This window comes from Symsagittifera roscoffensis, chromosome 2 (genome assembly GCF_963678635.1).
Source record: "Symsagittifera roscoffensis chromosome 2, txSymRosc1.1, whole genome shotgun sequence".
In the NCBI taxonomy this organism is placed as follows: Eukaryota; Metazoa; Xenacoelomorpha; order Acoela; family Convolutidae; genus Symsagittifera; species Symsagittifera roscoffensis.
In genome coordinates, this window is record NC_087063.1 from 29,942,873 (window position 1) to 29,952,037 (window position 9,165).

Sequence of the window (9,165 nt, forward strand, 5' to 3'; positions counted from 1 at the left end):
TTAGGCAATGGTAAATCAGAAGCTTTACAATTAAGGAATTTCGAAGGTAGTTTTATCATTTATCGTGCCGAGTACGCAGGCAGCGTTCGCAACCTGAATGGCGAGGGAGATTCTCTGCTTAAGAAGAAAACTACCTGCCCTGGGTTTCTCGGTACATGTGCTGTGCTCAAGTTCTTACAGAGTTTATTTTGAAAAATGGCAGTGCCAGGGCCGATGGCACCCTGAACTTCAAAAGCTATTGGCTGAAAATTATATCCATCATTAATTAAATTTCTATATTTGTCAGTTTTGCTGGTGTTTTTTTTGTTATCAAATTTTTTCTACAACTTTCTACATACTAATTTTTGTAACACAATTAAAAGTCAGATGAATTTCTGATATCTAGCATTTAGATGCACTTTCAGTCGTGATTCGAACTAAATTAATCAGGAACTTTTTTCCCTTAAAAAATTTGTCTTACAAATCTGTAAAATAGTTTGCTTTGCTATTGATCCTTAACTACATCCAGACTCCTTCTTAGTGATCTAGTGGTAACGCCGTGTTTTGCATCTGCACCTTGAGGTCTGGTGTCCGAGTTAATGCCGAGCCTTGTTTTTTCAGCATGTATGAAGTTTAATTTTTTTCCGATAAAAATTAAAATAGCGGATTTTCGTTTGTCTGCTTATATTTTGTCGTCCAAGTTGTAACATCTAGGGTTGTTATAGTGCTGTAAGCAATTTTCATTGTAGTTGCAAGTGTTTTTGATTAACTCCTGTAAATTGTTAATTGACTAGCCCTGCGTTTTTTCGCTGAAAAGATTTATTCGGCTTGCATGGTTTCGGCTTATAATTATTAGGCTTTGTCAATTTATTTTGTGTCGTCTCAGATTTTTAGAGACCTTTTTGCATGACATTCTTGATTGTTTTTGTTCGGCTTAATGAGTGTATACCAACGTATTATCGGCTTAGTGACCGCTCGGTAAATACTGAAAGCCCATTTAATGGTTGCTTGTGTTTCTTGACTGTTTTTCGGGCGTTGAGATTTTCATGTGGTTCCAAAAAAAGGGCAAGGTTGCGTTAGGCCGCGTTGCATTGCAATGGGAAAAATGATTAGGTTGCTTTGCATCGCATGGGAAAAACTAAACATTTTCGGTTTTCAGATAGCGTGTGCTTGATTAATATGCGTTTGATTGATGGACTTGGGAGTTGCAGTCTGCTCAGATGAACTTGATCAGAAAGTTATTGGAAAGGAGCTGGTATCTTTGCAAGAATATGAGTGGTTCAGAGAAACTGTTCGTTTGGCCGAACAAAATCTTGTCGCAAATGAGGTCCCTGTAGCTTGTATCATTCTATACCAGAACGAGATAATCGGCCGCGGGAAAAATGAAGTAAATGCCTCCAAAAACCCAACTCGACATGCCGAGATGTGCGCTATAGACGAAGTTATAAAGTTTTGTAAACTGAGGGGAAATGAGCTATCTGATGTAATGAAAGCATCAACTCTATTTGTGACTATGGAACCCTGTGTTATGTGTGCTTCGGCTCTCCGTCATATTGGGATCAAGAAAGTGATATGCGGTTGTGCAAATGATCGTTTTGGAGGCTGTGGATCAGTTTATGATCTGAACAAAGACGAGGAGGGGTATATAAACGGGCCATTTGAGTACATAAGCGGAATCGACGCAAAAGAATGTGTTCAACTGATGAAAAACTTCTATGCTACTGCAAATCCTCATGTGCCTCCGGAAAAGTCTGCAAAAAGAAACACCCCGGGAACTAATAGATTGGATCAGAAGAATGAAGATTCATCATCAACATGACCATCATCTTATGGTTTACTCACATTGTGCTTGTTTTTACCCCTGTGTTTAACTTTCCGAAAATGTTCAAAACAGTTTTTAATATTTTAGTGCTATCATTGCGTGTTTTTGTTCCAATTTGATGTTGTTGAAAGTATTGATGTCGTTTTAAAATGTTTAGTCCCGTGGAGTGGAGCTTCGCTTGGCGGACGCGTTTATTGATGTGACGAGTTGCTGGTAAATTAAGTCTTTAATGTACATAAAATCTCGTGGTCGAACAGCAATTTTAAGAAGTGGGTGAGTCTGGGTGTCTTTTTGTGGAGTTGTGGTTTTGGAGTGGAATGAAACTCCTCCAGATTTGTGGTGTGGTTTGACCAGTGAAATGTAGTGTTGTGGAAGGTGTCCAATCCACTGAGTTGTGGAAATAACTGGAACCTTGTGGTCAGCATTCCGCACAGGTAGCTTAATGACCAATTGAAATGACTAACAATTCATAAATGATGCGTTCCATAAGCTTCGGTTGTTTGTTATCTCTCTGAGATTTCAATTTCTCCACGCTGTTTTGCATTTATTAATCAGAAAATTTAAATGATCCGAAGTTTTTAGTGGTATTTGATATTATTTAAAATAGAGTAATAATATGACCGTGATGTGCCAAAGTATTTCTAGAATGGTTAGGCACATGACAGTGTAACAGAAAAATGGAATCGTTTTCTACACAAAGAAGATAGAAAGAAAAGAAAGAATATATTTTTCCTTTTATAAACAATATATCAGCATAATTAAATTTACCACATTTAAAGCAGGAACGGATAGACAACGGGACCTGTTGGTCCACTAAAAGTCTACCCTTCTATTCAAATTAAACATCTCTAATGAAACAAATCAAGTTAAACAATACGAGCAAATATATTTTTATTTAAATACAAAAGCTACAGCTCGTGAAAAAAAAACATATATTTATATCTATTTATAAATTTATGTTGACATTAATTAACTATCGAATTAGTACCAAACTTGTCAATACTTCCAGGGCGCTGTAATATTATATGTATAATTTTTTTTTCCAAGTTTTTCAAAAAAAAAATTAGTGAGAAAAATCCAAAAAAAAAATCAAAAAACCTCGATATCTCGAAAATTAGAAGGATTTGGGAGGTCATTTTTTTACACAAAAAAGCTGATATATAGCTGGTAGTCATGTAGCATGCAACCAACGGGTATGGGTTTTAATTTTTTTTTATAAGCCAAATATATGTTTCACTAATTCATGGTTTTGTACCAGGTATATTTTCAAAGAATGGTAAATTGCCGATACTTTTGTGTCTCGACTTTTTTCGTAAACGTCGTAACCAGTCAGAGAATGAAACTATTGTAAGTTTTCAGTAAAAATGCCGCGATCCGTTTCCAGAAGCAGAAGCAGGTCACGAAGTCGATCTGGCTCTCCTCGAAGAAGCCGCAGTCGGTCCCGAAGTGGTAAACGTGAACGAGATTTTAGAGGACACCAGAACGACTCGCCTAAGGCATCCAGATCTCGATCCAGAAGTCCACCGAGAACCCGAGTCCAAAGTGGAAGTCGGGATCCAAGAGACTGCGAGTTTGATTCATCAGCTCGAGGATACCGTCTATACGTCTGTGACTTTCAGGATCCTTCAACTTCGGAGATTGAGAGGGCGTTTGAGAAGTTCGGAACCCTTTCAGAGTCCCCATTTGTCGCTAAAAGCGCGCGACCATGCTTTGGATTCATTTCATATAAGCACAAAGATGTAAGCAATCAGCAATACAAGTCATCTAATTTTCAAGAACTGATTCCGCATGAATTTAATTGTCGAACAGTGCAATTGTTTGAGAGAAAGTCTTCTCAAAGTCAGGAAATATTTCAGAGAGATTGCTTTGTCATTTAAATTTCGAATGGTTGGAATAATGTAACAAAATAATTTCCTGTGTTTATACATTTAAGAAGTCGGAGATATCTTCTGAAATTTATTTCAGGATGCAATTGAAGCGTGTGGAAAACTTCACGGTTCCCGGATGTGCGGAGGGCAGATCAGAGTGAGCTTCGCCAAGCCCAGAGCCAAGGGTAAAGGGTTCGATTCCACCCAGAGATGCTACTCTTGTGGCAGACGGGGACACATGTCCCGTGACTGCGGACCTAGAGACAGAGGATACGGGTTCTCCTCGCGAAGATCGAGATCCCGATCCCGCCGACGAAGCAGAAGCCGATAAATGCTTGGAGAAAGGGTCAACGGCATTTGTTAAGCTAAACTGGAATTTATTATTTGAACTCGAGTGAAAACATGACTATTTGACCTTCATCAGCTCTGTTAAGATTCGTATCGATTGTACCTTTGAGTAATCTGTACTACGTGAGGTCCGAAAATTTTGAGATTTAAAGGTTTTGACATCTAATTATTCAGCAATTATGTGCCCTTATTTAAACTAAAGCGTTTTTTTCATATTTTGATTCCTCTCTTTTTGCTGAAACAATTCCCGTTTTGTGCACCTATAATCACGCAATCCAAAACGCTGTGAAGATGATTGAGTTTGGACTTTTAATAATATAGTTTTCAAGGTTATATACCCTTTTTGTCTTGAATGTTCAATTTAGCTTTCTGTTAACAACTGGTTTTAACAGCTCATAGATTAGGTCGCCTTTTTTCAGAGGTCTCATTATTTTCACAAATGTATCCGATTAGCAAAACTGCTCGTATACAGGCGAATCATTTAATGTTCTGACTGTTCTTTTATTTCTCTCGGATATTCTTAGGATAAAAAAAAGTAGTGATAAAGCTACAAGTATAGATTTTTTTGCCTTTTGATGTCATCGCCCGCAATCAAATTCGACGCGAATAAGAAAAATTGAATGAACTGCATTTGTAAAGCTCTTAACTTAAGACAATAGATGTTCATTGTTAACTGATCTGTTCCCGCGGCGAAAACTGCTCTTAAACGCAAACGAAACGAACAAGAGTAGCAAGTTGCTGTGCAAGTAGCACAGAAAGCTCCGACATCAAAAACAAAAATAATAACATATATGTTTTAGCTAATTGTGACATGTGTGTTGGTTCGGCTATGAGCTGATGTGAACGAAAGCCTGGCGAATAGGTTCATTCGTTAGTAAAATTCGCATGTTTGACAACAGTTTTAATCAAAACTATAATTGAAAAACGGAAAAATCAAAACAGTTCTGTAATTGTTTGTTCTAAGTTCTGGCCGATTTTTCTAGGATTTTTTTGTTGTCAAGCTCGCTCGCTTCGTTTCTCGAAATTGGAATAAACATCAACAACACCAGAACTTTTTTTTGGAAAATTTTCAATAGGGTTCACATCACGACTGCTAAGGCCCAACGCTTCCCAATAAAAAAAATTGCAAATGCGGAATAAAATGTGAATGAGTTCAATTTCAGAAAAATGGACATCAGTTTTCCGAAACAAGCGCAAATGAAAAAAAATGCTTTTAACCACGTTTTCTTTAATTCGACAAGACTTACGAAAAAATAGGTTAAAAAATTCTTGAAATTCAATTAAAGTTAACGATACAATGTTTCTCCGAAATTCGAAGTCATTTATTTTTTTTTGTTTTCTTGAGCCCGTTGACTTTTTTAACTGCTTTAGCTGACTTTTCAGTTTTGAGGCAAATTGTTTTAATTAAAATTGTTCCAGATAAAGGATAATTCATCTTGCATGAGCGTGTGGATTTAAATCGAGAACAAGTCTTTTTTTTCCTGTGAAGAACTTCATCAACTCTACTAGAACTTAAGCTTGCTTTGTTATGATTCGTCCTTGATTTCAAATTGCGCTATTTGTATTTGTTGCCAATTTAGCTGCATCGCATTGGCAAGTTATTAGCACATGTCGCTGCTTTATTGGTAGCTAGTGTTAGTGAATTTTAAGGGCTCCTGGCGCAGTTGCGCGGATAGAGTATTAAAAACCTCTTGGAGATGATTGAATCCGCCTCAGCATAAGTTGTCAATTGTAAAGCTTATTTTGACCGTTTTTTTGTTCTGTCTCCATTTGTTTTTTTTTCAATTATCAGATAAACCATCTTAAATCTTAGAGAATAAATGATGAAAATAGGTTTGTTGAAGATTGTTTTTTTTGTTTCGACTTTCTTGGATCAAATTTGCGACTAGCAAAATATTGCAACCTGGTACTAGACTTTTTTTGAGTTTGAAAAATTCCAAGCAGGACTCATCTCGCACGCGTATGGACATTTAGTCACACCTATAGACCTTTTGATCTTGTAGAATTTTGTATATCTGTTTTGTTTGTTTTTACACTTGGGAGAGGAAGTGTCTTGTTATCGGGAACTACTCGACTTTTTTTCCCGTAAACAGCTTTTCTTACTCATTTGTGAGAATTGTGTAGTTGCTTTGTTATTGAAACTTGGCAACTTCGAGAACCCTTTCAACTTAGCCTAGAGGTAACGCGGTTGCCTTTAAAACATAAAATCTGGGGTTCGAGTCATGGCCCGACCTTGTTTTTTTTCGGTGTGTATGGAATGAAAACGTTTTTCCGGAAAAAATTGAATTGTCGGACGTAAGTCTTCAATATTTGTTTCTTTTTTCGCTGTTATTAGATTTAAAACGGTTTTGCTAAAATGGTTTCGTCTAATGTTAAATGAGCTAGCCACCTAATTTTGCATTTTCAATTGAATTGCTAATAACTTTGGTTCTAATGGTTTCGGTTATTGCTATAAGAGCTTAGCCGCCTAGTTTTGCGTTCTCAATCGAAATGTTAACAATTTAAGGCTCATTGAGTGCCCCTTAATTTTCTCGGCTCAGTTTATGCTTCGTAATTTTCAATGAAAGACATGCTTTCCTGTAAATTATGATGCGGTTTGTGAACATTTTGAAATGGTATTGTTATTTTTCGATAGTTCAACCTGCGAGAACAAGTGCACATGTAACCCGGAATTAATTCAATTTGTCTCTTCTCAATGACTTTATCTCGTTTTTTGTTTAGCTTTTCATAGTATTTTTGATGTCCACTTTGACATCAAAGCTCGCTTTGACTCTTTGCAAATTTTGTTTCCTGTATTAGTTTTTTCCCAATCAGCGGTGTCTAAAAAAGTTCGTTTTGTTAAAAATAGCTTGCATCCAAACTCTATTTTTATACGTTTTTTACAGGGTGTCTTAGAAATTTTGCTGGGTACGATTATCCTTCTGGAAAAATTTCTATTTTTCAATTAAGAATTTTGAATAAAATGTGCATAGTCTGAAAAAGGTTGACGACCTGAACTCAAAATCAATAAGTCGAAGGATTTTGAAAAAAGCCAATTTGAGATACTGAAGCCTCGCAAAATTTCAAGTTTTTATAAGCGTTGGCATCGTCGGCAAACTAATGTGGGTCAGTATTCATTGTTTCGCCTAATTTAGAAGAAAATGACGAAATATTTGTGCTCGGGTGGTTTTTTCTCCAGACTTCTTTCAACTTTAACTAGCAGTTTTTGGCAAAATTTTTTAATATCATTCAAAAACAATTGTTGTCATGAGCTCAAATTTGAAAAAATATATCACCAGTGATTACACTTGCGAGCTTGCGAGCGTTAGTGTATTAGTATGAGCCTTCTTTTTTTCTAAACTAATTCGCAAATAAAAGTGTTCACTTAAATGGAAGTTTCACTGTAGCATCGGATATTGCATCTGTTCTCTGCGTTATTTGTGGATAGCGTTTGTCATAGTGGGCGAGACTCATAAGTTTTTAGGTCGCAGTAGGTCGTGGGTTTGAATCAGTGACGTAGCCCATTTTTTCTAGTAATTCGAGGCTTATGTCTACCTTTTCCTCTTGTTTCATAGAGCTGCTTTTGTCGTTTTCTTGCTAGTGTTTGCGAAGTGCAGCTTCACCTCTGTCATTTTCGTGTCGTGAAAATATGGGGGCTTGAAGATTACCAATTTGGGACAATAAACGCCCTTTATAGTTTGCGCTACTAGCGCGCAAGCGGAGATTGAATCCCTACTAAAAATGGTGTTAAATTGAATTGAGGCATTTCAGCTGGTCTATTTAATACTTCGCTATATGCTAAATCTATCAATTTGTGTTTGACTTAGCGCGTGGGGGAATTACTAGAAATTATTAAATTTGATATTTTTTTCAATTTTTTAAGTGTACCCATTTTCTCAAAGCAAACACTGCTAGACTTTGAAATGCAATCGGAACATTCAGGGCTTTGCCCTGATACGAGCAGTCTTGTTGTAATTTTAATAGCTAATGAATCGAAATTTAAATGTAATAAATCCTTATGTCTACACAATCAAAGTATGCACCGGTGTAGTCGTTTATTTAAAGGGTTTCTTCACTGAATGCTACCTCACACTTTGAAAAAAAGCTTAACCACTCAGTCGGGCACAAGAAGTCGTGTACTTGTTTCATTTAATCGGTTTCGTTCAAATTCTAGATTGCCAGTACAAAGTGATATAATTTGAGACTTCTACGGAATTAATGGGACCACTTAGCTGGCCTTAAATAGCTTTTGGAATAGTTTGAGTGCAGAATATTTCGTCAGGCATAAATAATTTGCGTTGCAACTTCGGCATCATAGATACACTTTTAAAAAGTCCAAAATTTTGGCAAGATCGGCAAATAAGCTAGGACAAAAATAATTGCAGGCAAAATAATTGTTAAAGATTAAACTCAAGAAGCTGATATTTCATTGGGAAAACAAAAATTTTTGAGTGAAAAATGTGGTTTCAATTGCCGCAATTCTTCTGAATAAAAAAGTTCCCCGAAAGCCGCAACCACAAGTTTTGAATACAGAAAATTAATGTCCGTAGAGTAAAAAGAGTTTTCAAATTAAGAAGAGTGTTCGAGAAGTAAGAATAGGCTAATTTTTTCATAAATTTTTTAAATATAATATGAAGCATTCATTGATTGCACTGGCTGCATGTTGGATTACGACCAATCAAATCTATACTCTACCCATACTGCTGATTATCAGTTTGAACCAATTTAACAAGGAGAATGCATGTAACTACGTTAGCAATTAACAAGCGTTATCAAAGCGGAATGTAGACTTTTTTTGGGTTAACAACTAGTTTAACAAAATCAGTTGAATCACTTATGATGCTGTTGGGTGGGTACTTTTTATAATGGTGCTGGGTGAGTACTAGTACTGGGTGGGTACTTTTCAATTTCATAAAAATTCAAGTTTACCTACTGGGTGGGTTTTAGTTACTACAGGGTGGTTTCAGGGGGTTTTGAAACTTTATTAACTTTTTTTTTCCAAAATCAATTTTTTTTGGACTAAACTGGTGTCTGCTCGAAGATTGCCGGCTTTGTTTCCGCTTCTCAATTTTTTTTTCAATTGCTAAATTTATTTTCAAATGTTTTACTTGGCGTGTTTGCCTAGAATTCTTGCTTGATAAAAACATGCATTATGAAAGTGTATGGAAT